Consider the following 10,163-nt stretch of genomic DNA (forward strand, 5'->3'; position numbering starts at 1 on the left):
AAATTGTTTAATAAAATAAAGTAAATTAAAATAAGATACAATAAAGGAGAATACAAATGTTGTAACAGGGAAAACTCGGGTATTTACAAACAAGTTGTAAAAGGGGGGGAAATAGCTGTAATAATAGTAAGAGAGACGAAAGACAAAAAATGACAGACATATCAATGTGGATGCCTGTCTATATGTGCAGTAAACTATAACACAGAAAATAAGAATAAAAATCTAACGGATGTGTTTTAAAAAATGGTAGAAGGTCGAGACAAAGTATAATAAACAGGGCCACGTATGTATAGTAGAATATAACGAAACAGATGGACTAGTAGAAAAGAAACATAGAGAATTGGAAACTACAAAATGGTTTCAATGCTTAAGTAATAAGAAGAAATCAAAATTCATCCAATTTGACATTGATAGTTATTAGCCATCGATTAGTGCTATTCTACTTAATAATGCTCTTATTTTCGCAAAGAATAGGACTAACTTATCAATGAAGGAAATAAAATTTATACTTGAGGCGAGGAAGACCATAATTCATCACCCAGGAAAATTTTGGACTAGAAAGGACACACCAGGTTGCTTTGACATACCAATAGGCGCGCAACATTGTTGAAGTCACACGCTTAGCCGAGATTTTTTTACTACACCTACTCCATTAAGATCTCCCAGAATTTGAAGGTGTTCTCTATAGGGATGAAGCTCTGTTTGTAGTTCAAAATGCCCCCAACCGTAAAATCGAAATATATCAGAAGAGATTACACACATTTTCGAAAAGCCATGGACTTACCATCACCATCGAGCAGGATCACACTTCTGTGAGCTTCTTAGATGCAAATTTTAACCTCACTACTTCAGCTTACCAACCATACCATAAACCTAATAGCAACATTACTTATATACATGCGCAGAGCAATTATCCTTCTAATATTCTTGATAACATACCTTATAACATTGAAAATAGAATTAACTCACTATATTCAAATGAAGAAATTTTTAATAAGCATAAAGGCTATTACAGTCTGGCCCTTAGAAATGCTGGTTATAGATATCAAATTAAGTATAACAAATTTAACAATGATTTTTCCAATCATAATGACAGCTATATGGATATGAATTTCAATAAGCACACCACAATTTCTAAACACCGTCATGAATTGGAACGCCTTGGCACACAAACTTAACTGTATGAAGTATATTTGTAAAGATAACACCACCATAAAAAAGAAACAAAACTTTTAACAATTATGGACCAAATAACAAGACTTTTACTAACCAGATTTCTCCCAATACCTATATTTCTAATAAGATAAACAATTGTAATGTTACAGGCAGTCCTTACCAGAAAAACATAGCCGGAAATAGTAACACGAAACAAAGTCTTTTCACAAAAAAATCCTCTCTTATTTCTTCACTTACTCTAAATCCACCACACAACTACATAGCTAACTCTAATGATGTCCAATATTTTCTTAATAATAATAATAGTAAGAAGAGGAGGAGGAGGAGGAGGAGGAGAAAGAAGAAGAAGAAGAAGAAGAAGAAGAAGAAGAAGAAGAAGAAGAAGAAGAAGAAGAAGAAGAAGAAGAAGAAGAAGAAGTAGTGGTAAAATAGAGTTCCTGCGGTAGAGAGTACTTGCGGTATATGGAATAAAATACCACGATATAAAGGAAAGGACAAAAAGAGAGTTCCTGCGGCAAGTGAGAAGAATATTGGCCTCAAGGCTGAATGCCAGAATCATAATTTAGGCAATAAACTCGCACGCAGTCGCAGTAGTTTGTTGTGGTGCTGAAATCCTGAAGTGGACAGAGGGGGAGATAAGGGAGATGGATAAGAAGTCAAGAAAGCTTCTAACGATGCATGTGCAGACACTGATCGCTAATAGAGGAAGAGAGCAAATAGGAAGAAGGGGACCGATGAGGGTGGAAGACTGCGTACGTATCGAACTCGAGAGTCAATGAGATACCGAGTCTAAAGTAAGGAAACTTTGTTAGTGACAGTTAGGAAGGAGAGAGTATTGAAAGCAGAGTAAAAGGAAAGACAAAGGAAGAAGTAGAAAAAGGGAGGTGAAAAAGAATTACGCAAGAAGGGACTACACAATCAATTCCATGTAGCTACAACAGAAGTTGCTGGAAAAAAGGATTGGGTGATGAAAGGAACACTAAGAAAAGAGACCGAGAGCACTGTACTGGCATCACAAGACCAAGCTTTGGCCACAAACTGGAGAGTCAAACTTAGGAATGAGAAAGTGTCTCCACTGTGCCGTATCTGCAATACAGTGAATGAAATCATTGGCCATATCACGAAAGAATGCTCTAGACTTCCTCAAAACCATTGCAAGTTGTGGCGACACGATCAGATCACGGAGGTCCTACATTGGAAAATGTGTGAAAAGTGGGTACTAGAGAGAAGCAAGACGTGGCATGAGCACAAACTGCAGAGGGTGACAGAGTCGGAGACTGGCTCAATACTGTGGGATTTCCCAATCCAAAAAAAAATCAGGTGCTTAGAGCATAACAGATCAGATCTAATGGTAGTGGACAAGGTTCACTACATGTGCTGTATGTTGATGTTACATACCCCTTTGACCCACGAATAGTCGAGAAATACAACCCTCTTAAGTACTAAATGACTCGGCTAAGGAAAATGAAGAGAGTGAAGATAGTGGTAATTATTGTTGCGTGCTTGGAAAAGTATGAGAAGGTATCAAGAGGAATATAAAAGAAACTGGAATAGAATTTCCAGTAGAACTATTACAAAAGCCTTGCCTCCCTGGCACAGCCAGAATAATCAGGAAAGCATTAGATAGCTAAAAAGGACGGACAGCATGGTACAATAGGCTGCAGGGAGTAAGCTCGCTACGCATGCAAGACTCCAGTAATACCAAGCAAACATGTGATAAAGAGAAATGATAATAACAATAATATTAATAATAATAATAATAATAATAATAATAATAATAATAATAATAATAATAAAGCCAATGAAATAAGAGAACTAGACGAAAGCCAACCATACAAGTATTTAGGAGTCAATGAACTTGGTAGGATACAACATACACAAATGAAAGAAAAAATAAAGAAAGAGTACTATAGACGAGTTAGATCAATGCTAAAAACAGAGCTCAATGCTAAAAACAAGATAATGGGTATCAACACTTTAGCTGTCCCAGTTATAAGCTACAGCTACCACATCCTTAACTGGACACTAAACGAACTATGTAAAATAGACAGGAAAACAAGAAAAATAATGACAGGATATAGGATGCACCACCCAAAATCTGACATAGAAAGGCTATATATACAACGCACAGAAGGTGGCAGGGGTCTTATACAGCTAGAAAACTATTATAAAATAACCACCATAGGACTGCAAAAATACCTACTCCAGAAGCAAGGGAAACTAATACAAATAGCCACAAAACACGAGCAAAACAAAAAACTGTTTTCAGTATTTAAGGAAGCTGACAAATACAAACAAGAAATCAATCTACCTAACAAATACGAAGAAGAAGAAGAAGAAGAAGAAGAAGAAGAAGAAGAAGAAGAAGAAGAAGAAGAAGAAGAAGAAGAAGAAGAAGAAGAAGAAGAAGAAGAAGAAGAAGAAGAAGAAGAAGAAGAAGAAGAAGAAGAAACAACAAAAGCTATAAAACAAATGAAATCCAAACTAAAACTAGAACAGCAACGGACCATGATAAAACGATGGCAAGAAAAGCCCCTACATGGTAAATACTGGGCTAAACTAAATGCAAAAGGAATAGACAGAGAAAAATCCCAGCAATAGTTGAGAAGCTCAGGACTCAAAGCAGAGATTGAAGGATTTTTAATTGCTGAACAAGACCAAAGCCTCCCCACCAGAAATTACCAAAAAACACATAATGAAAAGAAATATAACAAGTAACTGTAGAATATGTGGAGATGGACAAGAAACAATAAATCATATTATCTCTGGCTGCCTAGTCCTGGCTAAGAAGGAATATATTCACAGACACGACAGAGCTGGGACCTATATACACTGGAAACTATGCCAACACTATGGAATAACAACAGAAAAAAAGATGGTATAAACACACGCCAGAAAAGGTCACAGAAAACGAGAAAGCAACCATACTCTGGGATATGCCAATACACACAGATAGAGAAATTAAGGCAAATAGACCAGATATAGTTGTCAAAGATCATGAAGAAAAAAAATGCTTTCTAATTGACGTATCAATACCAGCAGATGACAACGTTTCTCTAAAGGAGTATTGCACTCAAACAATATTAGCATAAACTGTGGCATTTTCCAAGGTGACTCGCTTTCACAACTAATTTTCTGCATAGCACTGATACCACTCTCAAGTGAACTGAATAGAACAGGGTATGGCTACAAAATTGACAACAAGAAAATAAGCCATCTATTTTATATGGATGATTTAAAGCTATATGGCAAAGATGATGAAGAGCTTCAGGGACTATTACATACTGTGAAAGGATTCAGTGATGATATCGGGATGGAGTTTGGCCTTGAAAAGTGTGCCAAAGCCACTTTTAAGAAAAAGAAACTGATAAAGTCAAGTTCAATAGAATTAGATGTCGAAACAGTAATAAAAGAACTTGAGCAGGAAGAAACCTATAAATACCTAGGAATAAATGAAGGCTCTGGTATCCAGCATGCAAGCATGAAAGAGAAGGTTAGGAAGGAATGTTATAGAAGAGTTCGAGCAGTTCTGAAGTCTGAGCTGAATGCATATAATAAGGTGTTAGCCATAAATTCCTTAGCAGTCCCAGTTGTTCTTTATAGCTTCAATGTGCTTAACTGGAATACCAGTGAAATAGTCAAAATTGATAGGAAAATCCGCAAGCTACTGACTTGTAAAAAGATGCACCATCCAAAGGCAGACGTGGATCGTCTTTACCTTCCCAGAGCTCAGGGAGGTCGAGGCTTGATCCAGCTTGAACTTACGTACAAAACCACCACAATCGGACTGTCCAAATACCTTGAAACAACCAACGATTGGATGCTGAAACTTGTTGAAAAACATGATAGACCGAAAAAACTTCACTCTATTCTGAAAGAGAGCAAAAAATTCGCTACCGAACTCTTAGATACCCACCAGCTTGATCAGGTTGAAGGACATGCGCCAACTGCTGCTGCAAAGAAAATAAAATTAATTGCAAAGACAAAAGCACATGAAAATTTAGCTAGCAGATGGGAAGAGAAACCTCTGCATGGCAAGTATGTGGCTCGAAGCAAACAAGCTGATGTCGACCAGAAACGCACGCATCAGTGGTTACGAAGTTCAGGGCTAAAAGCAGAGAGTGAAGGTTTCATATTGGCTGCTCAAGACCAAAGCTTATTAACCCGGAACTACCAAGCCAATGTGATAAAAAATGGAGCTGACCCAAAATGCCGAATTTGTAACGATGCGATTGAAACTATAGATCACCTAATCTCAGGGTGTAGAGTCTTAGCATCTGTAGAATATAAAGCAAGACATGACAGAGTTGGCCAGTATTTACACTGGACAATATGTCAGCATTATAAAATCAAAACCGCTGACAAATGGTATAAACACCATCCTGAAGCTGTGACTGAGGGAGAAAATGTATCGATTCTCTGGGACTTCCCCATATATACTGACAAGGCTATAAAAGCTAATAAACCGGATATTATTGTAAAAGATCAGACAAAGAAGACGTGTTTATTAATTGACATGAGTATTCCCTCTGATCATAATATAGCGGCGAAAGAATTTGACAAGATCAGTAAATATAAAGACTTGCTAATAGAAATTGAAAAAATGTGGCACCTCAAGGCGACTACCATACCAGTTATTGTAGGATCTCTAGGAATGATAAAAAAAAAAGGTACTGAAACCTATTTGAAAATGATACCAGGCTTACCATCCCTACAGGAAGTGCAAAAAATCGTGCTAACTGGAACGACTCATGTACTGAGAAGAGCATTATCCCTGTGAAAACAACATCCATTCATGATTTTTTTTTTTAAATACATGGTTTACCTGTGAATTTGCGTGTGTAAACTGGGATTGCATACAACGAGTTTCTCTGCCCTAGGTGTACGGAAAACACTCGGCGAGAAATGGAAGAAAATTTGAAGAAAGAAAGAAAAAACAACATAATAATAATAATAATAATAATAATAATAATAATAATAATAATAATAATAATAATAATAATAATAATAATAATAATAATAATAATAATAATAACAGAAAAGAGATGGTATAAACACACGCCAGAAAAGGTCACAGAAAACGAGAAAGCAACCATACTCTGGGATATGCCAATACACACAGATAGAGAAATTAAGGCAAATAGACCAGATATAGTTGTCAAAGATCATGAAGAAAAAAAATGCTTTCTAATTGATGTATCAATACCAGCAGATGACAACGTTTCTCTAAAAGAAATGGAAAAACTTTCAAAATACAAAGACCTGGAAATAGAGGTAACTCGAATGTGGAATCTAAAAACAGAAACAATTCCTATCATAGTAGGTGCCTTAGGTATAATAAAAACATATTCAGACAAATACATAACAAAAACACTAGGACTTACAAATATATATAACATACAGAAAATTACACTACTGGGTACAGCACACATCCTACGCAAAACACTTTCAATACAGTAACCATAAGAGCACCACAGCAAACCACAGCACATACCCAAGGCGCACAGAGCTGCGCTCGGTAGTGAAGTGAAAGCACGTTATAAAAATAAAACTACTGAACAACAACAATAATAATAATAATAATAATAATAATAATAATAATAATAATAATAATAATAATAATAATAATAATAATAATAATAATAATATTGACAAAGCCCTTACCCACCAATGGTTAATGGCCTCTGGCTTGAAATCAGAAGCAGAGGGGTTTATCATAGCAGCCCAAGATCAATGCCTACCTACAAAGAACTACCAGGCCAACATATTAAAGAACGGCAGCTCCCGATTCTGTCGTATATGCCAACAACAAAATGAGACCATCGATCATGTTTGTCTCCATGTGCAGTCTGCTTGCGCCTACAGAGTATCTCAACAGGCATGATAGAGCTGCACAATATATTCACTGGGTAATATGCAAAAACCTGGACTTGCCCCATGATAAAAACTGGTGGGAACACAAACCACCCCCAGTACTAGAAAATGATCACATTGCACTCCTCTGGAACTTCACCATTCAAACTGACAGAAAGATAGACGCAAATAGGCCAGACATCATACTGAAAGACTTCAGACAAAAATCATGCCTCCTCATTGATATGACTGTCCCAATCGATATAAACGTATCTGTCAAGACCTACCAAAAACTGAGCAAATATAAAGATCTTGAAATAGAAATTAGCAAAATGTGGAATCTGAAGACGAAAACAATACCTATTGTCATAGGTGCCCTGGGAATGACAGCGAAACGGGCTGATTATTACCTAGCTCAGATTCCAGGAAACCCCAAAATGGCTGAAGTTCAAAAGATAGTGCTCATGGGAACTGCCCATATCCTACGTAAAATACTGTCTATGTGATCTCAAATCTTAAAGCAAACACATAATTTTCTTATGGTTTCTTAAACATTCACTTGAACAAAACTGTACAAATCCAAATATATGGTACCCTAGGCATAACACCTACATGAACTTCTAACTTGTTGTCTCTTGAGGTCTCTGGGTGAGACTTGGATCCAACTTGTACAAATGCAAAACAAAAGTCAAACATATAATAATAATAATAATAATAATAATAATAATAATAATAATAATAATAATAATAATAATAATAATAATTTCACAGCAGTACTCTACCCAAAAAACGAAAACGCAACAACACATACATATAAAACATGGAAGAAAAATAATGTAAATATAGACCTCGATAAAACAATGAACCCTAACAAACTAGCTAACATAAGAAGATATATTCTAAAAGCAAAAAAAATATCAGAAATAGAAATAGAGCAATTGAAAGAAAAAATACATCAGGAAAATCTAGATAGTAGTCACACAGCAATGCCAAATAATAATATAAACACTGAGATAGCAAAACACGAGGACAAACGTAACATGCCCGGCAAAAACGAAGTAAACAAAAAACAACAAACCCAGACCGTAGAGATGTATAATAGTGTACAAAAAGCACCAATCCAGAACACCACAGACAAACATATGAATGAAAAGGAAGGCAAAACAAATATAAAGCCTGGAAATAACGAAGGGAAACCTAATAATTACGATACTATGAAAATGAAAATAACCGAAGAACTGAAAACCACAGATCTTAGAATGGACCACAGATTATATCTCCCAAAAATCAAAATAGACAATAAAACAACATCAATAATAAATAGCATAAACCTGGCCGTCACGGAACTAACAACCACAGAAACAACAGGCAATATCACTGAGCTAAATGACATGATATATGCGGCAGCCACTGCAGCCACAAAAGAAGCAGGATACTCACTCAAACCCATCCGAACAGGAGTTCTACCACCCAAACAGACCTTGTGGATAAATAACATCCAGAACAAAATTAAGAAAAAGAGAAAAGATTTATCGATTCTCAACGAAATTAGTAAACAATCAACACTACTAAGTAACAAGAAGAAAACAAAAATACTGTACAAATACAGCATTACAGAAAAAGACTTACCTGAGGCAAAAGAAAAACTAAAGCAAGACATCCTTGCCAAAGCACAGAGGATCCGCCGGTATGAGAAACGCCAACGTTTCTTTGAACAAAACAAACAGTTCAAATCCAACCCCAAAAAACTCTACCAAGAACTGGGTAAAAATAAAATAGACATTACTTCAGCACCAACAGCAGAAGAACTAGAGAAATTCTGGAAACAAATATGGTCGGTGAAGCAACAACCCCAAAAAAGGACCATTAAAACAACGAACTTAGCACCTGAGCAACTCTGGGCCCCTATAACAACTGAAGAGGTCACCCAGACACTGCAAAGACTAAGCAACTGGAAAGCACCTGGACACGACAAGATCCCCAATTTCTGGTTAAAACACCTGCCAGCAATGCATAAAAAGCTGGCAGAAAACTTTAACAACATAATAGCAGATCCAGAAACAATGCCTGAATGGCTCACAAAAGGGAAAACCATCTTAATCCCCAAATCCACGGAAACGGAGAAACCACAAAACTATAGACCTATAACCTGTCTCCCTACGATCTACAAAGCCTTTACTGCAATAATATCGCAGAGAGTGAGTAAACACCTGGAAAATAACAACCTGTTTCCAGAAGAGCAGAAGGGATGCTGCAAGGGCTCATACGGCTGTAAAGATCAATTATTGATCAATAAAGCCATAACTGAAGACAGCCGCAGAAAGAAGAAAGGCCTCAGTATGGCCTGGGTGGACTACCAAAAGGCTTTCGACAGTGTTCCCCACACGTGGATTCTGGAAACACTAGCCATAAACAAGGTGGCACCAATTATCATAAAATACATAGAGCACTCAATGAACAAATGGCAGACAGTGCTACAGCTCCAAACAAAAGAGGGACTTGTGAAAACGAAAGCCATCCCCATTAGAAGAGGAATATTCCAGGGAGACACGCTCTCTCCACTCCTGTTCTGCCTGGCACTCACACCTCTAACAGAATTGCTAAATAGAACTGGATGCGGTTACAAATGCTATGGAAAAACAGTCAGCCACCTTCTATATATGGATGACCTAAAATTATATGCAAGAAACGACAAAGAGCTAGAAACACTACTACAGACAGTACACGGCTTTACCAAGGAAATAGAAATGAAATTCGGATTAGAAAAATGTGCCAAAGCAACCCTGAAAAGAGGAAAATTAGTTAAAAGTAGCAATATAACACTAGATAAAGCCAATGAAATAAGAGAACTAGACGAAAGCCAACCATATAAGTATTTAGGAGTCAATGAACTAGATAGGATACAACATACACAAATGAAAGAAAAAATAAAGAAAGAGTACTATAGACGAGTTAGATCAATACTAAAAACAGAGCTCAATGCTAAAAACAAGATAATGGGTATCAACACTTTAGCTGTCCCAGTTATAAGCTACAGCTACAACATCCTTAACTGGACACTAAACGAACTATGTAAAATAGACAGGAAAACAAGAAAAATAATGACAGGATATAGGATGCACCACCCAAAATCT

Source organism: Octopus bimaculoides, chromosome 3 (assembly GCF_046866305.1).
Source record: "Octopus bimaculoides isolate indiv1 chromosome 3, ASM4686630v1, whole genome shotgun sequence".
NCBI lineage: Eukaryota > Metazoa > Mollusca > Cephalopoda > Octopoda > Octopodidae > Octopus > Octopus bimaculoides.